Genomic DNA, 24569 nt, shown 5'->3' with positions numbered 1-24569 from the left:
ATAGTCCAATTTAGTGGTTCCCAGGCTTTTTCTACTGGGCCCTCCTTTTGTAGAGAGAAAGATATTTTCTTGCACCCACATAAAGACACTCTCAGACATGACCTTGCTTTCAAAATCCTTTTGGATTTATTTGAAATTTTATAATCAATATAGCACCACAACTTCTTAACTTCAACGGGCTTCTCTTTGTGTTTGTGATGTGAAGTATCTAAGTGGTGTCTTAACTTCTTCAGCTTCAGACTGTCAGAAGCTAATATTTTGAGGCACGCAGCACATTGTGGTCTTTCTTCATTACCCACCGTTGTATTAGTGTAAGTACTGAATTCACCTGTAAGTACTTAATTGTGTCTCCTACGCTGTATGTCCATTGTTGTGTCTTCCTCACTATATTTCTTGTGTGCTCCTTCTTAGTTTAGATGCTGACAAATCTGCAAAGACATTACAATTACCTCAAGTTAAAGGGCACCTATAATGCCCCTTTTCACAAGATGTAATATAAGTCTCTGGTGTCCCCAGAATAAGTCTGTAAAGTTTCAGCTCAAAATATAATTTATCATTTGTTATAGCATGTCCAATTTGCCCCTATTTGGGTGCGAGTAAAAAATGTTTTTGTTTGTGTACCTTTAAATGCAAATGAGCTGCTGCTCCCGGACACCTTTCCAGAAGCGGGCAGAGCCTTTGCAACAACAAAACTGGAGAATCTTATGCAGCCAAAATGTCAGAAATTGACAGTAGTGGCGCGTTCAGCCTTACATGCTCAAATCAGAATCAGACACAGATGGAGAAACTTTACAGCTCTTAAAAAAAGTTACAGCTTTTAGAGTGCAACAGGATGTTTCTGAATGGTTAGTTAATGAATTTGTGAAGTTGTTGTGGAGTTAACTTCATTCCACTTATCGATTAGCATGTTCTGCCATGATCATCTATAAATTGTTGTACAGGTGCTCATGTGGGAACTGTAGTAGGATTTTGGTATCAACTTTTGTGCTAATTCAGTGTTGAACTGATCCTTATTTGCGAAGCAGTCCGGTGTAAAATGATTTGCACAAACATATAAGACTTTACCTAATTACCTGGGCACATTTCCTTCATAAATTGAATTAATCCACTGTGTCCTCAGTGGCTCAAATGCATGGAGTCTTTATAGACGCTTATGCTGGTACATCCAAACCCCTTGTCAGGGTTTGGATGGCGTAGGAGTGGTGCAGTGGTGAATGCAGTTTTCAGGGTTTGCATAGCTTTGTCGGCTTCAGGTCCAGGACAGAGACTTGGGCCTGCCTTTCAATAGTGAGGTGAGTGGAGAGGTCAGGATAGTGTAGTCCTGGCTAAATTGGCAGTAAAAATTGGCGATGTTTGGCCTGGCTCAGGGAGAAAATAATAATAATAATTCCTTACATTTATATAGCGCTTTTTCTGGGCACTCAAAGCGCTTTACATATTGAAGGGGGAATCTCCTCAACCACCACCAATGTGCAGCATCCACCTGGATGATGCGACGGCAGCCATATTGCGCCAGAACGCCCACCACACACCAGCTTATTGGTGGAGAGGAGACAAAGTGATGAAGCCAATCAGTGTATAGGGATGATTAGGAGGCCATGATGGACAGAGGCCAATGGGCAAATTTGTCCAGGATGTCGGGGTTACACCCCTACTCTTTTCGAAGGACATCCTGGGATTTTTAATGACCACAGAGAGTCAGGACCTCGGTTTAACGTCTCATCCGAAGGACGGTGCTTTTTGACAGTATAGTGTCCCCATCACTATACTGGGGCATTAGGACCCACACAGACCACAGGGTGAGCACCCCCTGCTGGCCTCACTAACACCTCTTCCAGCAGCAACCTAGTTTTCCCAGGAGGTCTCCCATCCAGGTACTAACCAGGCTCAGCCCTGCTTAGCTTCAGTGGGCAACCAGTCTTGGGCTACAGGGTGATATGGCTGCTGGCCATATAAATAGGGATATCATCTATGTAGACTATCCCACAGCAATACAGGAAGTCCCGGAGCACCTCATTCATGAAATCCTGGAATACGGAGCGGGTGGTGACCAGGCCGTATGGCATTACCAGATATTCATAATGTTCGGAGGAAGTGATTAAGGTGGTCTTCCACTTGTCGACATCACGTATACGTATGAGGTTATACGCGCTTCGGAGGTCCAAATTGGTGAAGATGGAGTGTTTTTCCACTGCAGGGATGAGGTGGAGTGGATAATGGAACTTGATGGTGATCTTGTTTAGAGCCCGTAGTCAATGAAAAGCCACAAGCCTCCATCTTTTTTTTTGCCACAAAGAAGAAACTGGACACAGCAGGAGAAATCTGTCATGGATTGCTCAGAGACTTTAGTAAGATCTTTATTGGGATAAAGATCTTAAGAGCTTTATTGGGATATCCAGAAGAGTATACAAAGCCAGGCAAAGGGTAAAAAAAAACATGCAAAACAGTCCACAAAAACAAGAAAACAAAACCATCAAGAGTGTTCAGAAGTGCATTGTAAAAATAACAAAACCTTGATGAAACTGACTGAAACAAACCGAGTATAAATAGGCAGAAACAAATGACATTCAATTCAATTCACATTTATTTGTATAGCGCTTTTCACGATACATATCGTTTCAAAGCAGCTTTACAGAGAATGCATGTCAACATTACAATTCAAAGAATGCAGTTAGCAAATAATGTAATAATTTAGGCAATTAATTTACAATCACTGTTAGCAGTTTAACTGAAGGTAGAAGCAATGAGCTCATGGAAAAATTAATTACATATTAACAATAATTAGGATATATAGACATTTGGGAATGCGCATGTTAATGTGACATGAGTGAAGACAGTTGTGTGCAATGATCAGTGATGAGTCTGGAACAAAGGGTTATTTGAGATGGAGTCCTATATAGTGATGCAATAGTCCGGGGTGGAGTACCCTCTGGTGGCTAACAAGGGCACTCCAGCAGGTGATCATGACATTACCCCCCTCTAAGGAGCGGATTCCATACGCTCAACAAAGGAAGAAACAAGACCATATCAAGAAGGAGGAGGAACAGGGGGAGAGATGGTGGGCCAGGTCCATTCAGAAGAAGGGGAACATGAGAAAAAGGCAAAATAGCCAACCAGGGTGCAGTCAGCTGAGCAAGTGGCCAGGGCGAAGCAGGCTCAGCAGGCAGCCAGGCCGGAGCAGGCTTAATAGGCGGCTAGGGCAGAGCAGGCTCATCAGGTGGCCAGGGTGGCCAGGCGACCACCACAGTAGCGCAGATGGGCTTGAAGATTCCCACGCCGGAGCAGACGACCACCACAGCAGTGCAGACGGGCTTGAAAAACCCCAATGGTGGAGCAGACAACCACCACAGCAGCGCAGATGGGCTTGAAGACCCCCATGGTGGAGCAGATGACCACCACAGCAATGCAGATGGGCTTGAAGACCCCCACAGCGGAGCAGACGACCACCACAGCAGTGAAGACGGGCTTGAAGACCCCCATGGTGGAGCAGATAACCACCACAGCCATGCAGATGGAACTGATGGCGGATCTGGTGGAACTAAAGGCCAACACAGCTGATTAGGAAAAACTGAAACACAAGGCACAGAGAGGTTAGTGTTGGCCGCTAGGGCCGTAACAGGACAGGTAGGGAGCTCAGGAACACCCTCCAAGGCTCTTAGCAGGGCAACCTCTCTGGTCATGTTGAGGCAGGCAAACAGTTCAGGAACGACCTCTGAGGTCACGTTGAGGCAAACAGGCAGTTCTGGGGTGACCTCCTTGGTCGTATCACAGAAGACAGGAAATTCAGGGGTGACCTTTTTGCTCACAGTCGGGCAGCCAAAAAACTCATGGACTGGAGCGGATTCATGGGCTGGATCGGGTTCCAGAGCAAACTTATGGGTTGGGGCGGCTTCTGGAGTAGAGACTTGAGCAGAAGCAGTTTCTGGAGCAGACTCATTGACTAGAGCAGGCTTTGGAATAGACTCATGGACTGGAGCAGTCTCTGGAGCGGACTCACGGGCTGGAGTGGACTCATGGACTGAAGCGGACTCTGGAGTGGACTCATGGACTGAAGCAGACTCCTGGGCTGGAGCGGACTCTAGAGTGGACTCTTGGGCTGGTGCTAGCTCTGGAGTGGACTCATGGGCTGGAGCGGGCTCTGGAGTGGACTCTGGAATAGATTCATTGGCTAGAGTAGGCTCTGAAGTAGAGTTTTGGGCAGAAACACCAGCTGCTCACACCGATGTCAACACAGCGTCCTCCAAGCTAGAAATCAGTCTCAAACACTAGGGCCCACCTTAATGGCTTCACGTGTGATGTTCATGATGACCGGGAACTGTGGTGTAATGTCCATGACAGCTGGAGACTTTGGTGTGGTGACCATGTTGTAATTAGGCGGCAGCTGACCAGGTGCAACAATACGGCTTCTGTATTGAAGAACATCAATAAAGCCCCAAAAATCCAAAGTCCTAAGTCCCTCAATCTCCCATGAAGGCAAAGGGTAGTCCAAACAGTTATTAAAAATCTCAATCAACTTTGAGTCATTATACTCCAGCCCCACCGCTAAAGTCCAAAATGACTGAGCCAGACTACCCACCTGCATCCCCTGCTGATGTAGGGCAGTCAAGTTCTCATGTCATGCCCTGGCTAACATGGGCACTCCAGCAGGTGATCATGACAAAGTGGAGGGGTGGATGTAGCCTTGCTTGAGAGCTTCCTCTATGTACTCTTCCATGGTCTTCTCTTTGGGTATTGAGAGTGAATAAATGTGTCCACAGGGTACTGACTCACCCGACTCCAGGTCGATGGCACAGTCCCATGGTCGGTGTGGTGGTAATCTAGAGGCATTTTATCAGGCAGAAAACATCAGCATATGGGGTGTAACCGATGGGATATCTACAGACTGCTTATCTCATAGGCTTTCCACAGAACACTTGCTGGAATTGCCACTGGATGTTGAGGTACTGGTTGTGGACGTTGGGGAAAACAGATAGGGAAGCATGTAGAGCCCCATCACAGAACATCTCCATTGTGCCACAAAACCTCTGGTTGGTGTTGTATGAGGCATGGGCGCCCAGGAATAATTGCCAAGGTGGATCTCTCCAGAACCAGGGTAGTGAATTGTTCCTCATGCAGGCAGCCTACTGACAAGGTCACTGATCGGACCTTGTACGGGGTCGTGGTGTGAGTCTTCTGGAGCCTGAGCTGCCTGCAGAGGTTGCCAGAGATAAAGTTGCCAGCTGACCTGGAGTCGATGAGGGCAGTGACTGTAATGATAAATTCAGCAGCAATCAATGTCACAGTGGTGGAAGAAAGTTAGAAGAAACAGAAGAAAATTACTAGACACAGAACTTACCAAGAGGCATGGAGGGCAAATAGGACACTTGCCAATATTATGACTGCTAGCCCCACAATACAAACACAGGTTGTGGGTCAGCCAGCAGGTTCTTTACGTAGACAATAGGCCTTTGTTATCCACTTGCATACCCTCTGATTCTAGAGTGGCCGATCTCTCTGGCTGGAATTGATGGAAGGAGGACTGCAACATTGGATCATCATCATCAACAATTCTGTGCACAACGTGCAATACGGATGGAGTGTTGGATGGAGTGTTTTCCAGTCCGATGGTATCATCATAGATGGCGAGTTGTAAGTGGAGTGCTGGATTTAACCCTTGATGATAGGTGGTTAGTAACGCCCTTTCATTCCATCCACTCACAGCCGTCAGCATTCTAAATCTCAGGGAGTAATCTGTAATTGAGCTGGTAACTATCAGGAGATGATAGAGCTGCTTGCAGACAGATGAATCCCCCACTGGTGTGTGTTTATATAGTGCACTGATAAGGGTGTTATTGATAACAGGTACTGGTGATTAGTAGTCCAGTGACAATGATTGCTGTGTGGTGGAAGTGAGAGCCTGGCTGATCTGTGACAGCAGCGAAGGATACATATTTATGATGCCTTCAAAAATTGATCAGATGAAGGTATCTCAGGAGACAGGAAGTGAAGCTAACATTGGATTCAGATGTGCCTTGATGCCTTCCTACCTTGGAATGCATCCTCCGAAGGCAGCATTTTTAAGTTTTCGGATGCAGCCTTGGTGTGTGCTTATATGGAGAGTGGTGATTGCAGTGCTGATGAGGGGCAGGTGATTCAATAATCGAGTAATGACGAACACTGTTGCTGTGAAAATTGTCTGAAATTGCTCACTCCTTCACTCATTCACTAATCCCTATGGCCTTTGAGTGCACTATAAGAGCAAGGAGTGAACAAATAAAGTGAGTGTTTAGTATTTTTTTAAAGGAAATTGGTTGAATTCAACAAAGTCCTGCATCTCTAGTAATTTTCACATTATACTAATTGTATTTTGAATAGGATGAAAGTACACAAAAAAATAATTTCTCATGATAGACAGACAGTGGTCTCCTACCTGGCTGTTCATCAACATGAACCTTGACTGGCCTTGACTGGAATGTCGTGACTGTCACAATTATTTTCAGCTTAGTTTGGTTTTCTGTCCTTGTGTTCATTTCCTGTCTGCATGTCTGATATATTGCTATGGGATGAAGGAGTTCCATGCACACACCTTTGCTGCAGTGAGTGAAACAAGGTTGAACTCCATAAACTATTTACTGGGACTTTAAGAGGATAATTCCCTGCCTCCATTAATATCACCTGTCTCACCTGCCCAGACTCCCTCTCCCACCTCCTCTTCCAAGTTCTGTGCATCTCCTTGACTCCTCCCACCATCAGCACCTCCCTGGTTTCTTCCATCACCTTCTCTGGATCTCTGTGTGCTACTCACCATCACCAGTCGTCCTAAACCTCCTCCCATCAGTGAACTGTCAGCGCAAAGTTGTGCCTTTTCGGGAGGAGATGTACTGTCACAATTATATTCAGTTTAGTTTGGTTTTCTGTCCTTGTGTTCATTTCCTGTCTGCATGTCTGATATGTTGCTATGGTTTCTGATTTGATTGTATTGTCCTGTTCAGCTGTGTTCACCTTGTTATCCTGTGTATTTAAGTTCCTGTGTTTGAATCCTCATTTGTCCGGTTTGTCCTTTACTGTCGTCCTTTGGACTTCCACGAGTGTGACAGTGACCACTTGGCTAAATGCCTCTTTTGGTGAGCGAGTTTCTTTTCTTATTTTTTTCCTTCTGGTTTCTCCACACTTAAATAGCAATGAGCAAAATTCCCCATAGAATGCATTCAGTAGTAGCCTGTCAGAGATTAGTGCTCGGCTCAATTAGGTGCAAGCTATGGTCAGAACGGTTTACATAGCTGTTCAGTTTTAACATTTAAGTGATTTGACTGTATAAAAAAGTAACAGGTTTTATAGAGTCACAACAAAAATCTTTTTGTTTAAAAAAAAAAAAAAAAGTATTAAAGAAATATATATAATATATATATATGATTTATAGATACAATCTGTAGATGGATAGATTCCTCTGTGGAAAAAAATACAAAATATGTTTAATACAAGAACAACATAATGAAGCAAAGAAAAAAAAAAAAAAAATCAGCTTTCAATGGGAAAAGATGCTTTAAAGACATAGTAATTACTACCCTCTCAAACAAGGACTATAATCAAGTTTAAGCCTCCTCTGCCAGCCTGCCACTATAGTCTAAATCTTCAGAGGCAGAAAATTGATGAAGGTCAAGAGTTTAGCATGTTAGACAAAGGCTCATTCAGACTGAAAAAGCAAGGAGCCCAACTATATCAACCAGAGAGAGCATTAACACCATAATTTCCTAAACCTATAATCACTAATTGATAAAAATCTGTTGTAAGATGATAGCATTGTAAGATAGCCTTTATAGAAAGGGTATATAATAGGGCTTGAAACTCTTAAAACATTAATACATAATAAAGTTTAAAGTTTGTATCTTTGCGGAGAGTTGCCATACTTCTATTGTTTTTAACAACATTTTACATTTATTGTTTCTAACAATATTTTCCACTCCCTAACCCTAAACCTGTAACACCGTAACAGAAACATTTTAATTTATTTTTGCATTTTTACATTTTGAGATTAGACATAATTTATTATAATATGTTTATTAATCCGCATTTCCCTCATGGGAACTGCTGGCTGGTCCCCACAATGTACCTGTACACACACACACACACACACACACAAACACACACACACACACACACACACACACACACACACACACACACACACACACACACACACACACACACACACAATTAAAATGTATTCCCACAAATGAGGAAACCAACAAACAAAACAACAACAAAAATTTGGTTGAATCTTTAATTTGGTGAATTTGAAGAATACAGTCAATTCTTCAATATGTGTAAAAAAAAAATTAAACTTTTAATTTACTTGTCCTACCATGATGGTGAAAGCGTTGTCACATCCTGGGTGTCAAAAATTTAAGGAATGTTACTTTTTTTTTTTTTTTTAATTGGGAAAATTATGCAGCAACACGGTTGAGTGCAAAATGTACTACAGTACGTTTCTTCTGCCAAACTGACAATCACCCATGGGATCATTGTCTAGGTCATTACCATCAACAGCATATAACGACTGGAGGCTGTTTCACAATAGATTAAAGATTTTGCATTAGCATTTCGCATTCCATAATGCATGCAAAAATCTTTGATTAATGAAAATATAGTAACATACTGTTTTATTTTAATAAACATCAACCATACTTAATTTTCCCTGTGGCTCTAGTAGAGGTTCATATAAAGATAACAGCTGGTGACAGGTGGTAGAGGTTTTACAAAAAAGTTAGCTTGAACACATGAAACCAGCTCGGCACCAGTGTGTTTCCATGGTAATGTGAAATTAACCTTGTTTTCGTGTAATGTTTCTCATTTCCTTTGCAACACAGACAAATCACACTTGCTCTCACAGACTTGAGCTAAATGTGTCTTTGTGTCACACTTACACAAATAACCCAAGGGTATGTTCATCTACATTAGCATAGCTTCTGTCCAGCATACTCAAGGTGCCTTCAATCATCAGTCAGAAATATGGAAATGTTTGCATATAAGGAAAGTATAATAAGGAACATCAGAGGCAGTGGCTACCTATGATATATGGGTAGTTATAGATAGATAGATAGATAGATAGATAGATAGATAGATAGATAGATAGATAGATAGATAGATAGATAGATAGATAGATAGATAGATAGATAGATAGATAGATAGATATTGTAATCCAGATTATAACAGCAAAGAGATTGTTATCAGTTTTATATCTTCAACAATTTGTCATAATAAAAAGTGTGATTCTTTGTTATGTCCATATCCATCATCTTAGACAGATATGCACAGATAAGCGATAACTGAGACTGTTGTAAACTTTTGTGAATACAGTATAATATCTCTCTTCCCTTGGCATTTTAGCATTGTCTTTAAAGGTCTTTAGGTTATTAGAAGCTGTCGACTGATGTAATTTAACGACAGATTATGGACAATAAGTATGAAGTTTCAATAAAACAAAGAACATCATTTATTAGGCAAACACTGTTGTAGTGATTGGTACTCATGTCACCGATTACGTCGTGATTTTTGGATCACACATCGCTTAAGGTGTGGTTCTGAGTACATCAGATTAATGTGACCTTTCCAACGTGATTATGTAATGCGTGGCACGTCGCAGAGCGCTGCAAGATGATCATTTGTGGTTAAAAAGTATATAATTTTTTTATTTGTTTTAGAAAATGACCGATGGTTTCTCTAGATAAGACCCTTAATAGCCTACACTGTTCTCACATTTTAAGTAGGCTACAAAGAAACATTTTAATAAAAAGTGATCAACAATTTCTTAATTCATTTACAAAGAAATGGTTTAATAAAAAGTGATCAACAATTTCTTAATTCATGGACACAATTTTTCTGCATGTTATGCGCTGAGCTCTGTGATGTATGAGTATAAATGTTTCAGTGTGCATGCCTGACCAGTTGAAGTATATCAGTGAATTATCAAATGTAGTTTCAAACGTTTTGTCTGCCGTCACAGTATTATTTCACTATAACAGTAACCAAATAGCTGGAACATTAAGCACTTATATGATAAATGATTAGCCATGATTAAATGTTATATTATTATTATTATTATTACCAGCAATTTATTTAATTATTTTATCTTCAAAAGTACAAATGTCACAGCAGCCTTTCACAATGTTGCAAACGGGCCCTTTGCACCACCTGGTGGTGATTTCGCAAAAAGAATCACATGTCACTTGGTTGTATTTGATGTTCCGGCCTCGTGGGGGCGTTACATGCAGCAGTGATAGGCATTTTGGTTGATTACCTTTTGTACGTTTCATCATTGTATTACACGTTCAACCATGCACCCTGCTTTACACACTGAAGTTACTGATGTATACAGAAACATTGTTTTTTCCTTTAATTGTTTCCGTTCTATTATTTAGTGTTGCCATAATTTTCTGATTTAATAAAGCATTACTTTTGAGCCTATAGTTTAGTTTATAGGTTTACATGTGTCCCTCGTTTTTGTTGCTTCCCTGTTTCAAGGGTCGTAACAGGCCTCATTTGATGCCATCGTCCCCTCATTTTGTTGTTTCTATCGATGGAGACCCTGTGCCCTGCCTGACTAACATGCCAAAATCTGTATTTTGCATTATTTTGAACCTTGGGGTCAGGAGCGGGTTAGGTAATGTCAATTGTTACAACTGCATGCTTTCAATGGCCTCACTATCCCTTATATTGGGTATGTGGAGCTAGAGATTAAGCTCTGTGGGCGAATAGTTGCGGGCTACAGAGTTCTTGTTGTTAAAGACCCTCCAGGTGGCCTGTGCAATCAGAAACATGGATTATTATGGATGAATGTCTTGAGACAGTGTTACCTGATGTTTCAAAAGCCTTGTGTTTCGTGTCTCAGGTGTGGTAATTTATGCTGAAAATGGGCACCATACAGGTGCTGGTCATATAATTAGAATATCATCAAAAAGTTGATGTATTTCACTAATTCCATTCAAAAAGTGAAACTTGTATATTATATGCATTCAATACACACAAACTGATTTATTTCAAATGTTTATTTCTTTTAATTTTGAGGATTATAACTGACAACTAAGGAAAATCCCAAATTCAGTATCTCAGAAAATTAGAATATTGTGAAAAGGTTCAATATTGAAGACACCTGATGCCACACTCTAATCAGCTAATTAACTCAAAACACCTGCAAAGGCCTTTAAATGGTCTCTCAGTCTAGTTCTGTAGGCTACACAATCATGGGGAAGACTGCTGACTTGACAGTTGTCCAAAAGACGACCATTGACACTTTGCACAAGGAGGGCAAGACACAAAAGGTCATTGCAAAAGAGGCTGGCTGTTCACAGAGCTCTGTGTCCAAGCACATTAATAGAGAGACGAAGGGAAGGGAAATATGTGGTAGAAAAAAGTGTACAAGCAATAGGGATAACCACATCCTGGAGAGGATTGTGAAACAAAACCCATTCAAAAATGTGGGGGAGATTCACAAAGAGTGGACTGCAGCTGGAGTCAGTGCTTCAAGAACCACTACGCACAGACGTATGCAACATATGGGTTTCAGCTGTTGCATTCCTCCACTCTTGAACAACAGACAGTGTCAGAAGCATCTCGCCTGGGCTAAAGACAAAAAGGACTGGACTGCTGCTGAGTGGTCCAAAGTTATGTTCTCTGATGAAAGTAAATTTAGCATTTCCTTTGGAAATCAGAGTCCCAGAGTCTGGAGGAAGAGAAGAGAGGCACACAATCCACGTTGCTTGAGGTCCAGTGTAAAGTTTCCACAGTCAGTGATGGTTTGGGGTGCCATGTCATCTGCTGGTGTTGGTCCACTGTGTTTTCTGAGGTCCAAGGTCAACACAGCCGTATACCAGGAAGTTTTAGAGCACTTCATGCTTCCTGCTGCTGACCAACTTTATGGAGATGCAGATTTCATTTTCCAACAGGACTTGGCACCTGCACACAGTGCCAAAGCTACCAGTACCCGGTTTAAGGACCATGGTATCCCTGTTCTTAATTGGCCAGCAAACTCGCCTGACCTTAACCCCATAGAAAATCTATGGGATATTGTGAAGAGGAAGATGCAATATGCCAGACCCAACAATGCAGAAGAGCTGAAGGCCACTATCAGAGCAACCTGGGCTCTCATAACACCTGAGCAGTGCCACAGACTGATCGACTCCATGCCATGCTGCATTGCTGCAGTAATTCAGGCAAAAGGAGCCCCAACTAAGTATTGAGTGCTGTACATGCTCATACTTTTCATGTTCATATTTTTCAGTTGGCCAAGATTTCTAAAAATCCTTTCTTTGTATTGGTCTTAAGTGATATTCTAATTTTCTGAGATACTGAATTTGGGATTTTCCTTAGTTGTCAGTTATAATCATCAAAATTAAAAGAAATAAACATTTGAAATATATCAGTCTGTGTGTAATGAATGAATCTAAAATACAATGGAATTAGTGAAATAAATCAACTTTTTGATGACATTCTAATTATATGACCAGCACTTGTAAATGTAAGGATTTGGTTGATATGGGTACCAAATTAATATAGTGAGTTTTGGTCACGTTACTTAAACCTCTGGGGTCGACGAACGCGCCGGCGCGTTTTGGTCTTTTTTTCACATAGCAGAAAAATCGACTTAAAATACTGTCTTTTATGGTCATACAGATAAAAGCAATACATAATTCAAAACTGTAGTCTACTTTTATATGTGTCCACTTAAAATAAATACAAAACATTGTGCTTTTGTAAAATAAAGAAAACAGAGTGTTCTTTCTGCCGTCTTGGTCTCTGTAAACTTTTTTCTGGAGCTCGTCACAAAAATGAAATAAAACTCAGCGAATACTTGTCACACAGACATGAACAATATATCTATAGAAACATTTAAGTATCGACTTTTAAATGATCTAATTCAAAACAAAAGAAATATTCTCTGTTTATGTAATCTGTATGAAGAGAGAGAGATGTCCAGTTGTTCTTGTGTAAGCTCAATACCGTTAATGTGAACATGCCTACAGACAGCTTGTGCTATTCATACGGTAATGATCTGAGGCGATCCATGCCAACAGAGTCAGCTTCCACATCAACTCATTAAAATGCATCAAGTTTCATCAGATTTACTAACTTTACATAGTTTTGGGATATGGTGAGGAATAATTCTAGACGAACTGACCTCAGAAGAAGAGCACGACTGTGTTTTCACTTCCACTTTTAGGAGGAACTTTATCCAGCCGAGGAAATGTGGGGTAATCTTCCATCGAACACCCCTCTTTTTATGGAGGCCTGTATTCTATTGTATTTATTTGTGCCATCGTTTGGAAATTTGTTTATTTGTTCTTATTTTATTACTGACTGTTTACTTGTCTTTTTTTGTCAATGTAGTTCAACGATTTAAATAAACCCTCCCTACTCTGTGTGTAAGCTATTACAACAAAATGACACAAATGATCAAAAATTATGAGATAACAAAACATCTTTATGGCGTTATAAATGGCAGTTTTCCACGAGGTATCGAAAATGGCATTGAATATCATATTTTTCAAGGTATATCAAAATTGCAAATTCCAGAATCATGACAACACTACACAAAAAAGTCAAAATGCCATTTGCCAAGTATCCTCGTAAACACGGTCAGTTAAAGTGAATGTAAACAGTTCATTTGATTACTTTATTCAGTTTCTGTTGTAGGCTATTACTTATCTGAATACCATTGTTAGTACATCTTCCTGAAAAACTTGAAGCACTGTTTATTTAATTTATATTTTTGTTCTGTTTTATTTGTACAATTTGTTTGTAATTAGTTTATTTGTTCTTATTGAATTTTTGACTGTTTACTTGTCTACCTTTACGTTGTTACAGTAGTTTTTGCTGAAATAGCCTATCGATAATTGTGACATTTTACTGATATCAAAAATTACTCATATTATGAAATAAGACTTTGATCATATTGCCCACCAGTAATCATGTTAAATAATCATGATTTCAGTATTGACCAGAATAAACTTGATTATGATTTTTGCCATAATCTAGCAGCCCTAGGTCCCGAAAACATTGAAAAGGAACTCCAAAATAGCTATAATGTCTTTCCTGTTGTGGCGGTTCAGCACCTTAATGTGCAGAGCCAGAGCATTTTTAAAGGCATTGTCAGTGATGAGGAAGGTTGCCCTGCCGTCAGACTTCGTGAAAGCCTGCAGAAAACTCCATTATGACAATCTAGATATCGAATCATGCAAAGTGTTCTCTTATTGAAAGAGTCAGCTGATGCAGCTCATTAAGAAGCACAAGGAGGAATTTTCCAAGCATAAACTGGATTGTGGCAAGGCCAATGAGTTTGTCTATCAAATTCATTTATCAGATGATGGACCCTTCAGGCTCACATGCCGCAGTGTTCCTCCAGCACAGTACCAAAAGTTGAGAAGCACTCTCTCAGAGAAGATTAACAGAAAATTATAGTCTTTTAATGAGTGGGCTTCATCACTTAGTATGCTGGTATTAAAGAATAGAGACCTTTACATGCGTATGAACTACCGTTGGTTGAAGGTTTGGACTGTTAACGATGCCTACCCATTGCCTCATCAGGCTGATTGGTTAACAGCTTTGGGAGATAATGCCATCTTTAGTGCAAAGGGCTTATCCTCCAGGTTTTATAACATCATCATGTCTGAAGAGGACAAGAAGTTTGCTACCTTTACGACTCTCATGGGCCTGTATGAATTCAATCATCTGCCACAAAGGCTCTGTAACTTTCCAGCCAGCCTCATGACCAGCATTTTCTGGGATCAGAATTTCAGTCATCAACTGCAAACATAAATATTAGTAAGTTCAGTTCTTGTATACTCCAAGTGTCAAGTAGTAGGCCAATGCCAGGCCTAATAGTTATGAATAAATGATGTAGCATTAGAGTCTTCCTTGTAGAACTTACGCTAAAGCTGACATTTTCAGGGAATGGTGGTGTACAATCAAAAACTCATTCAGAACTGATCCAGCATTGCAAAACCATTGTTCACCTTGACAGCTGCGCCCAAAGGAAAGAAGACCCCTGTAAGAGGCGCTGCATCATTTAAGAAACTGAATCCTGGTGATTGGATGCGTGAACATAGTGAAATGTTCCAAACGCTGATGACAGCCCTGTTCAAATCGACCATTTATTCTATCTACGAATGTGTCTACACTGTAAAACTCGATAAGTTCACAGTACTCAAAATTATTATAGACACCGATTACCTCAAACATTTAAGTAAAGCAACTCAAATCTTTTAAGTAAAGAATAATTATAATGAACAATTAAGTCAAAGTGATTTTTTTTTTTTTTTTAGTTTTATTTAAAGGATTAGTTCACTTTCAAATAATTTTTTCCTGATAATTTACTCACCCTCATGTCATCAAAGATGTCATGTCCTTCTTTCTTCAGTCGAAAATAAATTAAGGTTTTTGATGAAAACATTCCAGGATTATTCTCCTTATAATGGACTTCAATGGCCTCCAAACGGTTGAAGGTCAAAATTACAGTTTCAGTGCAGCTTCAAAGGGCTTTAAATGATACCAGACGAGGAATAAGCATCTTATCTAGCGAAATGATCGGTCATTTTCGAAAAGTGTTTCCACCAAAACCTCACTTTCGTATTCTTCAAAAAGCTTACGCTGTATGTCCTACGCCTTCCCTATTCTACTTATGGAACGAACGCAGCTCCAGTTCTGTTTTTTCCATAAGTAGAATAGTGAACGCGTAGGACATACTGCATAAGCTTTTTGAAGAATACAAAAGTGTGGTTTTGGCGGAACCACTTGGAAGGCGATCATTTGTTTATATACAGGTGCTGGTCATGTAATTAGAATATCATCAAAAAGTTGATTTATTTCACTAATTCCATTCAAAAAGTGAAACTTGTATATTATATTCATTCATTGCACACAGACTGATACATTTCAAATGTTTATTTCTTTTAATTTTGATGATTATAACTGACAACTAAGGAAAATCCCAAATTCAGTATCTCAGAAAATTAGAATATTTTGAAAAGGTTCAATATTGAAGACACCTGGTGCCACACTCTAATCAGCTAATTAACTCAAAACACCTGCAAAGGCCTTTAAATGGTCTCTCAGTCTAGTTCTGTAGGCTACACAATCATGGGGAAGACTGCTGACTTGACAGTTGTCCAAAAGACGACCATTGACACCTTGCACAAGGAGGGCAAGACACAAAAGGTCATTGCAAAAGAGGCTGGCTGTTCACAGAGCTCTGTGTCCAAGCACATTAATAGAGAGGTGAAGGGAAGGGAAAGATGTGGTAGAAAAAAGTGTACAAGCAATAGGGATAACCGCACCCTGGAGAGGATTGTGAAACAAAACCCATTAAAAAATGTGAGGGAGATTCACAAAGAGTGGACTGCAGCTGGAGTCAGTGCTTCAAGAACAACTACGCACAGACATATGCAAGACATGGGTTTCAGCTGTCGCATTCCTTGTGTCAAGCCACTCTTGAACAACAGACAGCGTCAGAAGCATCTCGCCTGGGCTAAAGACAAAAAGGACTGGACTGCTGCTGAGTGGTCCAAAGTTATTTTCTTTGATGAAAGTAAATTTTGCATTTCCTTTGGAAATCAGGGTCCCAGAGTCTGGAGGAAGAGAAGAGAGGCACACAATCCACGTTGCTTGAGGTCCAGTGTAAAGTTTCCACAGTCAGTGATGGTTTGGGGTGCCATGTCATCTGCTGGTGTTGGTCCACTGTGTTTTCTGAGGTCCAAGGTCAACGCAGCCGTATACCAGGAAGTTTTAGAGCACTTCATGCTTCCTGCTGCTGACCAACTTTATGGAGATGCAGATTTCATTTTCCAACAGGACTTGGCACCTGCACACAGTGCCAAAGCTACCAGTACCTGGTTTAAGGACCATGGTATCCCTGTTCTTAATTGGCCAGCAAACTCGCCTGACCTCAACCCCATAGAAAATCTATAGGGTATTGTGAAGAGGAAGATGCGATATGCCAGACCCAACAATGCAGAAGAGCTGAAGGCCACTATCAGAGCAACCTGGGCTCTCATAACACCTGAGCAGTGCCACAGATTGATCGACTCCATGCCACACCGCATTGCTGCAGTAATTCAGGCAAAAGGTGTCATGATCACCAGTTGGAGTGCCCTGTTTAGCCACCAGAGGGCACTCCAACACGGACTATTTTTCACCTCACTTGGACTTCAATTCCCATAACCCACTTCCCGGACTCATTATCCCGTTCATTGCACCCAGCTGTTTTGTGTTTCATCATTAGTGTCTGTCTATTTATTCTTGGTTTGTTTCTGCTTTTGTTATTTTGTTATTTGTTATACCGGCTTCTCTGTTTGTTTTTCCCTTGTTTTTGTATGGACTGTTTTGTGGATTTTGACCCTTGCATGTTGGATTACGTTTCTGGATTACCCCATTAAAGCTGCACATGGATCTTACCTTCTTGTCTCTGTGCCATACGTGACAAAAGGAGCCCCAACCAAGTATTGAGTGCTCTACATGCTCATACTTTTCATGTTCATACTTTTCAGTTGGCCAAGATTTCTAAAAATCCTTTCTTTGTATTGGTCTTAAGTAATATTCTAGTTTTCTGAGATACTGAATTTGGGATTTTCCTTAGTTGTCAGTTATAATCATCAAAATTAAAAGAAATAAACATTTGGAAATATATCAGTCTGTGTGTAATGAATGAATATAATATACAAGTTTCACTTTTTGAGTGGAATTAGTGAAATAAATCAACTTTTTGATGATATTCTAATTATTTGACCAGCACCTGTAAAGCATATACATTTTTTATTTATTTATTTTTAAACTGACCGTAATGTTTCTTTTTTTTTCAATTATTTTGATGCAGTGGTTGTAAAACCCAATAAGTTCAGAATAATCAAAATATTTAAGTAAACAACTCAAATATTATTTTAGTAGAACCTAAAGAAATATTATTTTATACTACACAAATTCAGTAATTACAATTTAATTGAAATATTGAATAAACTAACACCTAATCTTTACAGTTAAGTGTTAGTTAGCACCAGCATCCACTAATGTAACCATCAAAGATCACTATTTACTTGTTATTTTGCACACAAAATAACACAATTTCAACATTTATTCTCCCTTACAGAGTGTGACGCAAAGCATGCTAGCAATTTGAAATCTGCTGCAACTGAATGGAATGGACTCTTCTGATAATGTTGGTTACGTCGGTAATATCGGCAATGACGTGACATAGATGACGTCACTTTATATCACTCAGTAAACTTAAAAATAATAATTTCAGTATAAGGTTTACTCAAAAATGTTGAGCTACACACACACACACAAAAAACTAAATTTAACTAAACTCCTCGTTCAGAAACCGTAATTGTTTTAAGTTGCATCAGTGATTTAACAGACTTTAATTGCAGCATTCTCAATCTTTATAAGTTAGAAGTACTGTTCAGGTTTACAGTGTATGCATTGGTTAGGAGCTGTACAGTCGCAGGTACCAGAAGGGGAAACTAAGGCATGGCCCATTGCCTTTGCCAGTAAAGCTCTCACTCATGCACAAGCCAAATACCCTGCTCATCATAAGAGTTTCTGGCTCTGAAGTGGTCTGTCTGCAACAAGTTCAGTCCCTGGTTGAAAGGATACTACTTCACTGTCTGAACTGACAACAATCACTTAACATACATTTTAACAAAGCCCAAGCTTGGCATGGGTGAGCAGAGGTGGGTGTCTAAGCTGGCCTTCTATAGCTTTAGTATTCAAGGCAGTAGAAATGTAGTCACAGACACTTTGACTCTTCATCTGTGAGTGTGTCAGTCAAAGGCTGATGTCCGAGTCATATGTTGCATTTATTATAATATATTAGAAGAGGCGGAACAAGACAGACTGAAAGCATCTTGGATGGCATTCTCTCTAAGCTCAACACTTGTAATATTAAACACTTCCCCTGTGCGGTATAAGAATCATACTTACTCACCACTATCAAAGTGTCAGTGACTTGATGTTCACACAATGTCCCCAGGTCCCAGTCTGCTGCCAGTTATGTTATTAAGGGAGCGGCAGGACAAACAGCAAGAGAATGTGACCCTGTCTATGTGAGCACATAAAGAAGCCATCTAGGTGTGAGAGATCTGGAGAAACACTCAGGGTACTCAAAACTTTGATGCAGTAGGAGAAGCTAAAAATGCATGATGGAATACTGTATCAAGTGTGCAAAGGCATCCTGATGGAAAAGAAGAGATTGCAGTATCTTGCCTTAGCTTCTCTGGTGAAGCAGGATCTTCGGGGCATTCATGACGAAGCTGGGCATCAAGGTCAGGGTAGGAATTTGTCTCTTGCGAGACAGAGGTTCTTCTGGATCAGTTTAGAGTGGGATGTGTTTTAGCATGTTAAATGTGGCAAGCGTTGTGTAATGACCAAAACACAAGAACCTGAAGGAAGAGCTCCTATGGAAAGCATCAAAACATAAAGCCTGCTGGAATTAGTCTGCATAGACTTTAGGCCTGCAGAGAATTGCAGTGGTCGCAGTGTGGGTGTCCTGGTTCTTACATACAGACTCAGACTAAAATGACCAGAAAATGAGGTAAAACTCAAACGTGGTGTTTATTAACAGGTTTGGGCACTGATCGTGATCGTGACACTGGTCATAACAGACAACTTAAGATGGCCCATGCTTTCCACTGTAGTTGCCAATCCACAAAGCAAGTTGCGAGGCTGTTGTGGGATAGATACTTTTGCGTATATGGCTTTCCAGAAAAGATACATTCTGATCGAGGTGCTAACTTCGAGAGCTTTCTGAATCATGAATTCTTGGAAGTTGCTGGAATGAAAAATTCAAGAACGATTGCATATCACCCCATGGGCAACAGTCATGTCGAGAGATTTAACAGAACTCTGGATAACATGATCAGGCTGTTGCCACCCAAGAACTAGAAAAAATGGCTGCAGATGTTGTTACTACACAGCCCATGAGTCAACTGGTTTTGCTCCATTTTACTTGATGCACAGCAGAATTCCCATGCTCCCGGTGGATCAGCAGTGTGTAGAGAGACAATGCCATTGCTGACTATGATAGATCAGTTAGGAGGTTGTGAATTGATTTAAAGGAAGCTTTGGCTTTTGCTTAAAAGAATACTGAAGCTAGTCATTACTAGCAGGTGGACTAATACAACAAGAGGACAAAAGGATACAAAATTTAAATTTTTGCAGATTGAGGTTGAATAACTTGAACCCTCATTCAGTGACATCAGTGAACCTGTCGTTGACAGTTGTGGAAATATATGAAAATCTATCTATCTATCTATCTATCTATCTATCTATCTATCTATCTATCTATCTATCTATCTATCTATCTATCTATCTATCTATCTATCTATCTATCTATCTATCTATCTATCTATCTATCTATCTATCTATCTATCTATCTATCTATCTATCTATCTATCTATCTATCTATCTATCTATCTATCTATCTATCTATCTATCCATCTATCCATCCATCCATCCATCCATCCATCTGCATTTTAAAACAGTAAAGCTAAAATGAGAACACATCAAACAAGGTCATTTTTAAGTGATTTTAGTAATATTTTTAGCTTAAACTCAAGAGGGCTTTAATTAGAACATGGCTTTCCTTCTAGAATGAAATTTTTTGTTTTTATATATATTATTATTAAAACGTTAAGACAGAGGTGGGTTTTTACTTAATATAAGAAAGCAGTTATTTACATAAAAAGTGAACAGAAATTGCAAAATTACATTATATGATTTATGTATTATATGGTATGGCCACTGAATGGACATTTATATCGTATGGACCATAGTACCTTAGTCGTTGAATCGTTGATGGTCAGTGGTGAAGATGGTGAATAGAAGCCAAATGTAAACTGGAAGAATTTTGTCCATTCATAGTGTTGAATTATTATTATTAAAGTGCCCTTATGATGATTCACAAAAACAGTTGATACTGTGGATGAAAAACAGACTCATCAACTATCTCTCTTTAATGAGCCTTTGCAGTCTTACAGGCAATAAAATATTTGATGTTTTAGCAAAAAGAAATTTAAATATTTCAAAGTACCCCTGGAATGTGCCCAAATACCCTCTAAGGGATATGTACCCCTGGTTTCAATGCACTTTTCTATTTATCCCTGTGGAAGGACATATGTCAACATAAATAAACACACATGCTTGAAACGTGATTCAACAGTGCCATATTGTTAAAGACTAATGGATGAAAGCATGTTTAGTCGTAGTCTAGTGTGGATCTGGAGTGAGCTTGATTCCACTGTCATGCTTATTTAAGGACAGCTTGGCATTTGATGGACAAGAGTCTGCCATGATTCTGCATGAATCATTTTCTATTTATTCACTCCTCTCTCTCCCTTTAGTCTCTTTCTCTGCTTTTACTACGTCAGAATGCAGATTGAATCACGTATCACCTGACAGTCTGCTGTTGGCAAAGTTAATTTTGGCAGTTTTGAATAGTAATTGAATTTATAACTGAATTGATTTTTTTTTTTTTTTTTTTTTTAAGAATAGAATGTTCTTTTTATGGTAATATTTCATGCACAGAAGATTCTGAATCAAGCCATGATGCCTTTTGAGTCTCTTTGTTAGCCATCTCTTCCACAAAATGCACTGCTTGCCATCCCTAAACAGCACAAACTGAGCATGGGACAAAAGTTTGTTAGTTGCATACCTGCTTGGTATTCATGCATTTATTCACAAATCTGACTTGGCACTAGGCAGGTGGGAGTAGAAGGGAGGAGTAAGTGCATAGGGCAGGTTACAAGCTGTGTACCAATAGGTGGCACTCTCCCCTTTTTGACTATAAAGGGCAACCCTGAGCATTTGGGCATCGGGAGGATATGGGTCTGTCATTGGATGGAGACTTGAGTGTTTATTTGCATAATCTCAAGCCATTTGGCTGTAAGAGAGACATTACAGACATTACAGAGATACAGTAAGTAGATATTGTTCTGGGCAATATTCTGTCAGTACAAAGTCACTAATTCTGAGACATGAACCCCAAGGACAATACATTAGAGAACTTCCAGATAATGCACATGATGCATGTATAATTCAATTGAATGAGCATTTGAACTTTTTTAAAAACTTTTTTTTTTTTTTTTTTTTTTTTTAAGATCCAAGGATGCATTCACTTTCTTGGAAAACAGTATTAAAGCTATCATTTCTGTCCATAGACATCTGCAATTAATATCACAATTTTCATCCTAATTAAATGGCTTTAATGGCACAATCATGAATTGCAGGTCAAGTCCACAATACATTGTTTTTTTCTGTTTATCTTTAAGTTGCTGAATGAAACAGTCTTGTTGCAACTAGGTTCATGAAAAAATACAATGGAACAACAAACATTACAATTTCAGAATTTAAAGAAAAAAGTTTCATGTTGAAATAAATTAAATCTTTACATACTGCAACAGCATGTACAACAACAGTCTACATGCTATGTAATCAGGTCTTATCATAGAATACCTGTAACAAAAAGACTTTAATATAATTAACATTTGACAACATATTACACTAGCATACTAAAATGTATTTTATTGTGAAAAAACAACAACTTTACAATCAATCAGAAAGGGGGAAACACATTAAAAGCTCTCATTTATTAAATAACAAAATAAACGTTTAACAAAAAATAAAAATCTTGGCTCAAAGGGGGACAAAAAGCCAAAATAGCTGAAATAAAAGACAAGCATCACATGGAGACATCAGTGACATCATATGTTACACAGAGGGATTAGTGTGTATATATAATGTTGTGCTTTCAACATAATAGCGACTCAACAATGATTGCTTTAAGCAATTCTGGGAGTGAGAAGGTGCGTGTGTGAGCATGTTTCTGCTGTGCGCTGTTCTTTATATTTTCTTTTGTCTGTGTTTTTTTCTCTATTCTTGACTTTTATAGTTTATTATTTGTAGAGATTAACATAGGGTTCTGTTAAGTAGCATGCCGTGCTTTGCATGGTTCACCTGGCATTAGATATGGCGTCCATATTGGCAGGTGGAAGGACACCATTATCTGGTTTCAGGTGCGTGCCAGAAGCTAGTGCTACAATTGAAGATGTTCTGTTAGTGGTTCGTGAGCAGATAGAACATGAAAATATCCTTTCGGCTTCAAGAATGAACAAAGCTGTAGTTAGAAGCATTGGTTAACAAGGTTATTGAAAACAGTTTGTGGGTGAAGGAAACTTTCGTTAACACTACTCTGCTGTTTGCACCGGCAACAAAAGTGATCCCTCCGTTCATTAAAAATGAAGCTATAGTGAGAGAACTTGCATGATTTGGAAAATTGGTAAGCACGGTTAAAACATTCTCTCTAGGATGTAAAAATCCTGTGCTTAGACGTGATGTCTTTTAGGAGACATGTGTTCATGTTCCTGAACTCTCTGGATAAATTGTTGGATGTATTGTTTAGAGTGAATGATAGTGACAGCTTGTACATGATTTCTGCAAGTACAGAGAGTTTTCGATATTTTGAATGTGGGGATTACAGACATAAAAGACTTTCATGCCCTCAAAAGGAAACACTGGAAGAACCTAGGATTAGTAGTGAGGTGGGTGGATCATTGTTGCATAAGGATATGGAGGTCAAACAGATACCAGGAGATGAGAAGTCAGGCTTGGATGGAGATCCAGTGGCTGAGATGAGTAAGGACATTGGACTGGGGGTGAGCAACTTAAACCATGTTGATAATGAAAAGTCTAGTTGTGAATGAAAAGGCCTACATGTCAGTGGTGTGGAGTGTGCAAGCAAGGAGGAGAATGATGAGGTTACTAACATTATGAGTCAGAATTACATGAATGATGATGGGAGTTTGTAAGATATGTAAGAACTCTATCGAGCTAATGATGACTTGTATTATGTAGACTAAAGGTAAAGAAAATATATTTTTTCCCAGATAAAGATAAGTTTGTTGTATCTGTAGTGTGGGCATGTAAAATGTACAATAATACTGTTATCACAGCAGAAACGGTTCAGTAGTTCATAATGGCGTTAAGGAAGGGTAAAAAGAATGTGAATAAAAGGAAAACCAGAGGAAAAGCTAAATGTGATCATGGACCACAAAACCAGTCATATGGGTCATATGGGTTTTGAAATTGAGATTTATACATCATCTGAAAGCTGAAAAGATAAACTTCCTATTGATGTATGATTTGTTAGGATGGGACAATATTTGGCCGAGATACAACTATTTGAAAATCTGTAATCTGAGGGGGGAAAAATTTAAAATATTGAGAAAATCGCCTATAAAGTTGTTCAAATGAAGTCATTAGCAATGCATATCCACTCACAAAAATACATTTATGATATATTTATTTAAAATATCTTCATGGAACATGATCTTTACTTAATATCCTAATGATTTTTGGCATAAAAGAAAAATTGATAATTTTGACCCATACAATGTTTTGTTGGCTGTTGCTGCAAATATACCTGTGCGACTTATGAGTGGTTTTGTGGTCCAGGGTCAAAAAATAAACATTTTGGCTTTATGTATGTACCTGTCCATCTCGTGGAGTATCTTTGAATAAGTTCTCTAACTGTAAATAGTCTGAGGGAT

At 39.3% G+C, this 24569-nt stretch overlaps 1 pseudogene; it reads right to left on the bottom strand.

Moving 5' to 3' along the window:
* Positions 1-1832: 1832 nt before the first annotated feature.
* Positions 1833-1949, bottom strand: LOC125253659 (annotated as a pseudogene).
* Between the last annotated feature and the right edge of the window lie 22620 nt (positions 1950-24569).

The sequence above is a fragment of the Megalobrama amblycephala genome, linkage group LG18 (assembly GCF_018812025.1).
Source record: "Megalobrama amblycephala isolate DHTTF-2021 linkage group LG18, ASM1881202v1, whole genome shotgun sequence".
Taxonomy (NCBI): Eukaryota; Metazoa; Chordata; class Actinopteri; order Cypriniformes; family Xenocyprididae; genus Megalobrama; species Megalobrama amblycephala.
The sequence above is the reverse complement of the archived record's forward strand: the minus strand, read 5'-3'. Positions and strand labels throughout refer to the sequence as shown.